The 10066-nt window shown below is 31.1% G+C and overlaps 1 long non-coding RNA gene across 1 annotated transcript; it reads left to right on the top strand.

The window, feature by feature from the left end:
• On the top strand, window positions 1747-4806 carry LOC18589208. Its single transcript, XR_001929161.1, has 3 exons — window positions 1747-2130; window positions 2203-2838; window positions 4582-4806. It is a non-coding gene; the product is annotated as an uncharacterized LOC18589208 (long non-coding RNA).

Genomic DNA, 10066 nt, shown 5'->3' with positions numbered 1-10066 from the left:
AAAAAAGTCTAAGACGTGTTTCACGGTCCTTAAGGATAATTTTCATCCCTTCGGAGTATGAAACTCGATACAAAAGGACTGTAGTGGTTATCCCCCAAGATTTGACAAACTCTTCTTGATTAACTTGCACAAACTATCAAGGATACCAAGGACAACAGGAAATTAAAACTAAGTAGTAACCTAGCAGAGAAAAGGAAAAACTAAGAGGTGAGTTGTTATGAATTGAGATAGAGGCTAGTATTTATAGGTTGAGGATAGAGGAGAATGAGGAATAACATTTCAGAAAATCAAGAGAAAATTATAACGTTATACAAGGTTTTAGAAGACTGGCGTTCTATAACATTATAAAGGTTGAGTTTGATAGATTGATTCAATCAAAGACTAACTATTTACCACAGTAAAAAAATTAAGTCAAGTAAGGTATAAAATATCATTTGGGTAGTATCAAAGACTAACTCTTTACCATGGTAAAAAAGCTAAGTTAAGTAAGGTAAAAAATAAACTACCAAGATATAAAATATCACTTGGGTTTTTCCTATGTGTATACTCATGCACAAAGGGGAAAATTCACATTTTCTCAAGGTTTGACACAATCTCATGTATGCGTAAATCCACTTTCTTTTCTTGCTTACAGTAAGCTTATAATGGGTTTACTTATATAAAGCACTTAACATCTTTTGTAGCTAGACAATATGGGATTGAAGCCCTATGAAATATTTCTATTTTTCCAACACTTATTACTTGGTCACCAAGAATTCCTACACATTAAGAACTCTTACCTATTAAATATACTTTCCTTTTAAATAAATTTAATCACCAAATAACTCTCAACTAATAGAATTTTACCCAAATCTAAACCAATTCTCAATTGAAATTTAAGTCAAATATTTGACACTACCATTGTTGATGGTGTATCCGAATCCTGTGGCCACATATCTGAAGTAATTGTTATTGCTTGACAATGAGCTCACAAAAATCCTTCACAAGGAAGAGAACAAAATGTTATTCATCAAGGTTTGGGAAAAGGCTGGTAGAGTTTCCTCCATTTTCTTCTACAATAATGACTCTCATAAATTGTTTTATTTGTTGCATAACTCCAAATCCACTTATTAAGACAAATTTTGTTTTGAGTTACAAGTCTATCAACCAAAACTAATTGCTTAAATTTTAATGCTTAAATAATTTTTTATTACTTTACCTAATATATCTCTTCATATTAAGCTCAACGCAAAAATTTTGTCCTTTTTTTTTCAATTCTTAAAGACTCTCAATTGTACAATTACGTGTAATTGAAAAACCTAAGCATTGAGATGCTTTTTTTAACATCCCATTTCCTAGTATATTAGGACGGTTTTGATCATCCACTAAATACGACGGTGAAAATAAATTTCGAAACCAAATATATAGGAATTTAAACTTGATTGGCTAAATAAATTAAAGGAAAATTATGCATGAGGATTGAATTCTAAGAACATGAACGTAGAAAATAAAAGAATAGAGATGGAATGGAAGGAGGAACAATGAAATTTCAAGAGGAAGGATGCAATTGCATAGAGTAAAATGTGATTAGATGAAAGAAGGACTAAATTGAAAGGGACAAGAAATATATTGGAGGACTAAATTAAAAAGCAGTAAAATCGTCATAGACTAATGAACAATTAGCCCACCCTTAAATTTAAAGCAAATATATATATAAATATATTAATAAAATATATAGAAATAAAAATTTAAAAAAAAAAGCATGGGCAGACAACACAAGGTTGTCTCCCTTCCCCCCCACCCCAACCCCAAGCTTTAACAAAATGGTGTGGCTTTCTTAAATCACTTTGGGCAATTCACCGAGCCTTAGTAACCTTAATCATTCTTTTACTTTATCATTCATGCGGCTATTTGTTTGTTTCTTGACTCTTCTTAATGCCAAGCTTTACTCCTCCAAGGATTTAGCACCTCCACGGGTTCTTGATAATTTTCCTTCTTCAAGCTGTTTCCTTGTTACACCAAGCTTATTCTTGAAGCCTTTTCAAAAAATAAATAAATAAATAAAATATTCCTGGCAGAATAATTTCAATCTTCTCCCTGGCCTTCAAGTATTTGGATCTTCAATTTAAAGCTAAGAAATCAGCAACCAAGGTGAGGTCAAGCTCCCTAGCAGCCTTAGTTTGAATTTAACTGGTTGTAACTTTGGTTTTGATTATGTTTCAGCCAAGTTGTGATTTCCTTGGTTGGAGAATTTCTAGGAGTTTTGTTAAGCTAAATTCAAGCCAAAAGGTGAGGGTTAGGATGTTTTGATGTTGGGCATGAATTGTGGTTTAAAGCTGCTAGTTAAACACATGGGAAACTAGTTCAAATTTTAAATGACAATACTGGAAATTTGAACGTCCGAGAAAGCTTAAGAAAATGTATTTTGAAAGCTCAAATAAATTACTAAGATAAAGCATGATACTGGGTTGGTGATTTAGAGTTTTATATAGCATGATTGAAGGGTGAAAATTTAGCATGGTTTAAATATTTATTGGGATAAATGTCTTGCTGGAAATAAAGTATGGTCTTATGTTTCTAAGCTTAAGCTTGAGTTTAATGCTGGGTTTGTAAATAGTTTACTGGGCATTGATTTTAAATGTAGGAAGCTAAGCTTAAGCTAAATTCTGTAAATTCGAATGCTAGAAAACTGTGTTATGTTATTGGAATACTAGGAAGCTTAAGCAAATATTGGGACTTAAAGAATCTGTTGAAGCTCAAAGGAAATATTTGAAGCTTAAGGAAGCAATTTGAAGCTCAAGAGCAGTAAGTGGTCAAAGGATTAGTGGATTGGTGCTGGTGGGAAATCACACCATCAATGTGAGTGGGCGTATCTATTTCAAAATACACTTTAGAAAATATATATATATATTTATGCACATAAAGCATGATTGAATTTCATTGATGTTGGGAAGCATGAGCTGGTAGTTGACTTAGTGCTGATTTCTCTTGAATTTGGTTTTGAATTGTACGAGTATGATTTGTACTACTGGAAATAAATAAGCTGGTAGCTATAAACATGATTTATGTGCTGAGTTTGGTGCTCTAAAATGTGTTGAGCATAACTTTAAAATGAGGGAGTTAAATGCTGGTTTCAAAGTGGATTTTCAAAAGAATACTACTATGTGTGTAAACTAGTATATAAGTAATCTTAAATTGGGAAACAAGCCCTTTGAGTCAATTTACTCCTCAAACTCATTTTTAAGGAGAATATTGTCACATGAGCCACACAGTGGCTGTTTTACTGTTCTATACCCTGTTTGAGTAAATGATATGATTCATGAGCATGGTTGCTAATCATTAATCTTGGGAAGGGTTTATTGAGCTTGCCATGTGCATAACATTGATTTAAAATGCTGCCAACATCACTTTTCATTAATATCATGGCATGTCTTTGAAATATATTTGAAAACCCCTGGTTATATAGTTGAAAAAAAAAAACCTATCTCGGGTTTAGGTCCTGTAGTTACGACAGTAAACGTAACCTATATGCACATAGATTATACTCTAGCTAGAGGGATCTGTTATGGGGGCTGATGGGAGAGGATGCCCTAGATATGTTTATATGTGGGCTGATGGGAGAGGATGCCCCATATATGTTTATTATTTGGGCTGATGGGAGAGTCCCATAGAGTTACTTAGACCTACCCGAGTTTGATTTGTTGGTAATATATGACTTGATTTGCTCGTTAATACTTAGCATACTTTGAAATTTTTATAAGATGAAATTTGATCATGGCTCGGTTTGACTATTGCGTTTGGCCTTATATTTGGCATGACATTGATTTGTCCGAATATATTTACATGCCTTATGCATTTTAAGTATTATTTGGTTTCACAAGCAATGAACTGATTTAAAGGAGCATTTGACAATTAAAGGCAAGTTGAGAATGCTTTGAAACTTGAGGGATTTTCTTGCATAATTAAATAAGCAAAGGTTTTAGCAATGATTTGGCATTTGATGCACTGAATTTGATTCTGTTTTCTTTTGCCAATGCTTTGCACATTAGTTGGTTTAAAGTAAACCTGGATCCTATCTGGCTGGTGGTTTATTTATGTACTGGATTTGGCATGGTATGAATTTCAAATGAATTCATTATTTACTTGCCGTGCATTTATATCTATCACTTAATTTACAAGCCATGGAATAATTTTTGAATGAGAGCATTTGGATATTAAATACTGTTTTGAAATGTTTGTATAGCAAGAAAAGGGAAATTTCTGGTTACATTGTATTGAACACTGTTTTGGCACTAGGATGCCTTGAAATTATCCTGGTCAAGGATAGACCTTAGATCCTGGTTTTGAGAAAGATGAGTGCTCTTGAGTAGTTTTCAACAAGTTTTCACTTGGGATTTTCGTATATAGTTTATGCATGTCATGTACCCTGATTTTATTCATAATTTGAGATGTATACGACATATATTCATCATGTCACAAGCTCATACTTAAATTGTATTTAAAGGTTCAGTATTTATCCAGTATTCAACCTTTATGCTTGTTTCCCATCTTCACTCACTCACTGAGTATGAAAGGCTCACCCCAACTAGTTGACAATGGCAGAAAAGTGAATTAAATGGGGAGCAGCTGTGGTGAGGGGACTTCAACTTGCTGCATAGGTAATTGGCATCTCATAGCACTTTCCTTATGCCACTTTGCCGTTTAGAGGTCAAATTGTCTACTGTTTTTAAATAAAATGATGTATTCATAAAACTATTTTGGTCTGAAGCCCTTGGATACTGTTTGATGAAATTTAAATGGTGTAATGTTCGAAGGATTACATTTCAAGACTTGTTGTACATATATTTTAAAGAAGTTTTATGAATGTTTAAGAATTAAATTTTCAATTCTAGTTATATAACATTGTTAGTACATGATAAAAGAAAGAATTTATTTGGTAAGATTAATATGTTTAGAAAGCTTTCCGAATTGTGTAGGGTTGCTTACATGACTTGTGCGCCGGTAGCAGCTGGAGGAGTGAGTCGTTACACTTTTGCTTAGGGCTTTTTATCTAATTTACTAATGCTACAGGTAAGATTATCTTTGAGACGCTTAAGCTAGATCCAATACATTTCCAAGTGTTAAAAACATGGCAGTTTAAGGTTTTTTAAAACATTGCCTTTTATCTGTGATTTCACTTTTAATTTATTTTGAGAATCCATATTATATATATATATATTTATTTATATATTTATTTATATATATTGTTAAAACATCCATATTCCTTGTCAAGAAGCACGGTCCTTTTGCTAGTATCAATTTAGAAGTGAACCCATTAAGGGCTTATTTTAATTGCACGACTTACTTTTAGTAGCATGTATAGATCAACCACAAAGTAGTTCACATGGGATGTGAAAAATGTGCTTGAGATTTCGTTTTCCTCTTCATGGTTTTCTCGTCTTGACATGAAGTAACTTCTTTTTTTTCGTATTTTCCTTGTCATTTTATAAGACTGTTACCAAGACAAAATATTCCAAAACAGTCGATGTTTCATTATCTTGGGCTAGGTCTCTTATCTCAAGCAAACCTTACTAAAATATTAATATAAACTATTTTTTAATATTTTAATAATAAATAACTTAAAGTTTTTAAAGTGTCGACTGCACTCGGTCTGGCCTAACTCGTCTTGTAAACACTTAAATTTTAACAACCCATGAACAATTCTATTTCAATTTTATAAAAATTGAAATTGAATTTCTGACTTTAAATAAAATTTTAGGAAAACGAGCAAATGAAGGTGAAAATTGATAGAAAATTTTTAACAAATATATTTTAAATAGAGCAAAATATTCTTCATTATTTTAAATAAGTTCAATAAGATTAAAATAAGAATTCCACCATATATAACCATGGTTTTTGAAAAATTCTACGTTAAGAGCACTTTTCCTACAAACTCATTGGGCTAGCGATAAGAAGAGTACTTACTCTTTTAAAAGAAACGTCAAAGTAAAAACCAGATATATTTGGCCCCAACCGACAAATCATACTAGGATGGAAACAAGGCGTCGACGTCTCGTCTATTTCTGGCTCAATTCTCATGTCTTTAAAAGGGCAAAGAATAGTTCATATTGGCACATTCACTCTATAGATGGGAGAGTAAGTAAAAATAAATAACGTAAAAAAATACATAAAATACGCTAATCTCTACAACTTTTGATTATAATTACACGTGAATTCATTAGTTTTCAAAATGAACACGCCGTTATAAAAGAATATTTTCGTCAAACACATAAGTTTTGTTATTAGTCAATCATCAATATTTCTATTAGTTTGATAAAGTGACAATATTTTTAAAATAATTTTACTTTTCATTAGTTTTAAAAATTACCACTATATATATTATAATTTTCATTTAAAATTTTTTGCTCTTTTTCAAAAAAAAAAAATCTTTCGACCGACCATTTGCGGCTAACCCAAGGGAACACCGATTTGGCGCTTCCTTCGAGCTCCCTCGGTGCTCTCCTAGGGAGTTTGAAATTGAACTCCCTTGATGCTCCTTTCGGGAGCTCAATTTGGGGCTCCCCAGGGGAGTAGTTCCCCAACAGAGCATCCGTACTCCCCTAGGGACCCTGATCTGGGGCTCCCCACAAGAGCACATGGTGCTTCCCAAGGGAGCCTAGAGAGATTCAATCAGATTTGGTATTCTATGGTCAGATTCAACCAGTGTAAGGAAGCGTCGTCAACCGACCTGAGAGAAAGGAAGAGTGTGGAAAAAAAAAAGGAAAGACATTTTAGATATTTCATAAATAGGCATTAACTTCGTTTATACATTTAGGACAGAATGTTCATTTTGAAAACTAATGGACTCACGTATAATTATGGTCAAAAGTTGAAAGGGTCAATGTATTTTACCCAAAAAAACATTTACCTAGCAAAAGTAGATAACTTTTATTATTATTCTTGAAAAAGGAAATTCTATTATGAATATTTTTATGAATATCTATTTATTTTATGTATATCTAGATTTGAATGTAAATTAGATTGGATCAATATTAGACTTTAATACATCCAACTAATCTCCTAGTATTATCTTCATCCTATAAATTTTATCTAGATAAGAGATCATTAGCCTATAAATAAGCCTCTCACTTCATTTATAAATACACAATTGAATAGGATCTTTTTACTCCCTCTAAATACTTTCTCTTATATTTCTCTTATAGTTGTTATTTCAAGTTATACTTCATAATACGTTATCAGCATGATCATCTAATATCTCAAGTTTTGATATTATTTTGTTTTCATTATCTCCAAACTTCAAAAGAATTTCAATGGTTGTTCTTTAATTTTTTTTTTTATTTTAACAAATCAAGTAAGTGACTTGTTTTCTAGTTTTAAGATATTAGGTAAGTGACTTGATATCTCTTTAGTGTTTTCATTCCTGAAAACTCAATCTTAATGTGAATTTTGCTATCATGTAGTATTTATCATATTTTTATCTTTTAACTTATTAAATTACGTTGAGCATGAAAATATATATGATCTTTAAATAATTTATTTGTTGAAGTTCTACTATGATTTTACTCAATATATGTAAATCTATCTTTAATATTATGAACTTTTGCATAAGATATTTTTAAATTGAACATATGAAATTGACTTTGTATGATATCCAACTTTGTATAATATTTATTTTGTAACAAGTGAAAAATACTTTTTTTTTGGTAATCCAAAAATACGTTTTGTTTTGGATTTCATGTTTTTATGGTTGAGCAAAATAGCGAGTTACTAATGAAAAATCATGAACCTTGTCCATTCTCTAAAATGAATGCAACATTTTTAATAATTATGGTTATGAACATGAAAAAGGTCGCCATAATAATTTACATTAATATCTATTTTAATTCTAAGAATAACTTTACCCACCAAAAGTTGATGGATAACTTTACTCGCAAGGGATGGATGGATAACTTTAGTTTTACCCACCAAGAGTAGATGGATAACTTTAATTTCACCCACAAAGAGTGGATGTCTAACTTTAGTTTTACTTACCAGGAGTGGATGTATAATTTAACCCACCAAGAGTGGGTGAATAGTAAAAAGATATGAGAAAAAGACAAAAATGTATAGAATAAAACAACATAAAAAATATCGTATTATCGATGTGGTATAAAAGGCCATTTGTCACATATTTGTTATATGTCGAAATATATTGTTGAACCTTTATTAAACATCACTGACTGCTAAAAGGAAAAAACAATGTTGAACTTTATAAAGTATCACTAAATGCTAAAAAAAATATCGAAGTAAATTTTGTTTAAGATGATTTTAACCATAGCCAAGTTGGTATAACACATCAAGATGTCGTAGATTTTCTTATCCATTCTAAAAGAGAAATTGATCATCTGATTGGTAATGAAAACATTCAAGACTAAAATTTCTTAATAGTTTGTTAGTATATTTTAATAGTATAACTTTATTATGAAGATGCTTTTATATATTCTCATTATATTTAAATGATATATTTTTATTATGTATTTTAATTCTATATTTAATGTTCTTTTGTGTTAACTTGTAAGTTTCTTATTATATATATCTTTTTTTATTAAAAAAATATAGATATTCATCTTATTGGATTCAAGATCTATAATGTAAATGTATGTCTAGCAGACATTGCTACAACACACATTATAGACAAGAAATATTTTTTTTACTTAACAATGGAAGAAACCAATGTCAGTACAATATGTGGTAGTACAAAATTAATTAAAAACTTTGAAAGAGCCAATATTTTATTACCTAGAGGAACAAAGTTTATAATAGAGGATGTATCAATTTCAACTAAGTCTTAAAGAAGTTTATTAAGTTTTAAAAATATTTGTCTGAATAGATATCATATTTGTCAAGCCCAGCTCTATAATATACTTGCCATGTCATTCATGTACTTGATAGCATGTCTGCATACTTGGATGCCTCGAAATATCGTTAAAAGTCGGTATTATACTTAGCGGTACAATTAAGTCGATTAAAGCCTCAAACTAGTCCAAATAGAGACTTTATGATGTATTTGAGAATTATTGAACCTTAGAATGTCTTAAAATGGTGATTCAGAGTTCGAGGATTAATTTGGAATCCAATTGGGAATTTTCATAACGTAGCGGCAAAATGGTCATTTTGCCACCCGAGGGAAAAAATTGGAATGTTGGACGAGATTTTTGACCAAGTTTGACTAGTTGGAACATAATTTGAACTTGAGGAGTGAAAAATTTTAATTCCGAGCATAAAGGCAAAACGGTCATTTCACTTGTCCACGAGGACGTAATTGAAATTTTTAAAATTTTACACCACCATGACACTTGTCAAGCCCATAAATTTCACCTATTATCATTTTATACTTTGGATAATTATGGGATTATATGTGGTGGAAAGGAAAAGCCTTATTAGTTAAGTTTTAAATGTGAACCAATTATATGTTGCCATGTGTCAAGTTTTTATTATTTTATAATTTCCTTTATAAACTCAACATAAACTCTCCCAGTCACTCTCTCATTGCCGTTCAAGCCAAAGAACAAAGGGGGAAAGATTAAAAAAATCCTAAGGAGGAAAAATTCAAGAGAAATTAATTGGATTTCCAAAAAACGAAGCGATCGGAGGTAAGATTTTGTGATTTAGCTTAAGATCTACCTTACCCATACTTTCTTTTTCATTTTCTATGGTTGAAACTCAAGTTTTCATGATGGAAGCATGCTGGCCGAATCAAGGGGGGAAGGTTTTGATGATGGTTTTTGATAGATTTCAGGCTATCTAGGTGTTTTTAGTGTTTTGTGATATTCGGTATGAAAAAACAAGTAAGAAAATAATATGTTTTTCATCAAACCCTAATTGGCCAAATTCTATAGGGAATATTTTGAAGATGAATTTTGTCATATTTCATGTTATCTAGCTCGTATTTGATGATTCGTGATGTCGGATATCGAAAATAGTTATCGAAAAGTATAGTTCCTTTAGTAAACGACTTGAACGATAATGAGAAAATTATAGTAAATGGATTTAGAATTGATTTCTAAGGAGATATACGGACTTATTAGAGTACTGAAAGTGCAATGAA

The sequence above is a fragment of the Theobroma cacao genome, chromosome 9 (assembly GCF_000208745.1).
Source record: "Theobroma cacao cultivar B97-61/B2 chromosome 9, Criollo_cocoa_genome_V2, whole genome shotgun sequence".
Lineage (NCBI taxonomy): Eukaryota > Viridiplantae > Streptophyta > Magnoliopsida > Malvales > Malvaceae > Theobroma > Theobroma cacao.
This window is presented reverse-complemented; position numbering and strand designations above follow the sequence as displayed.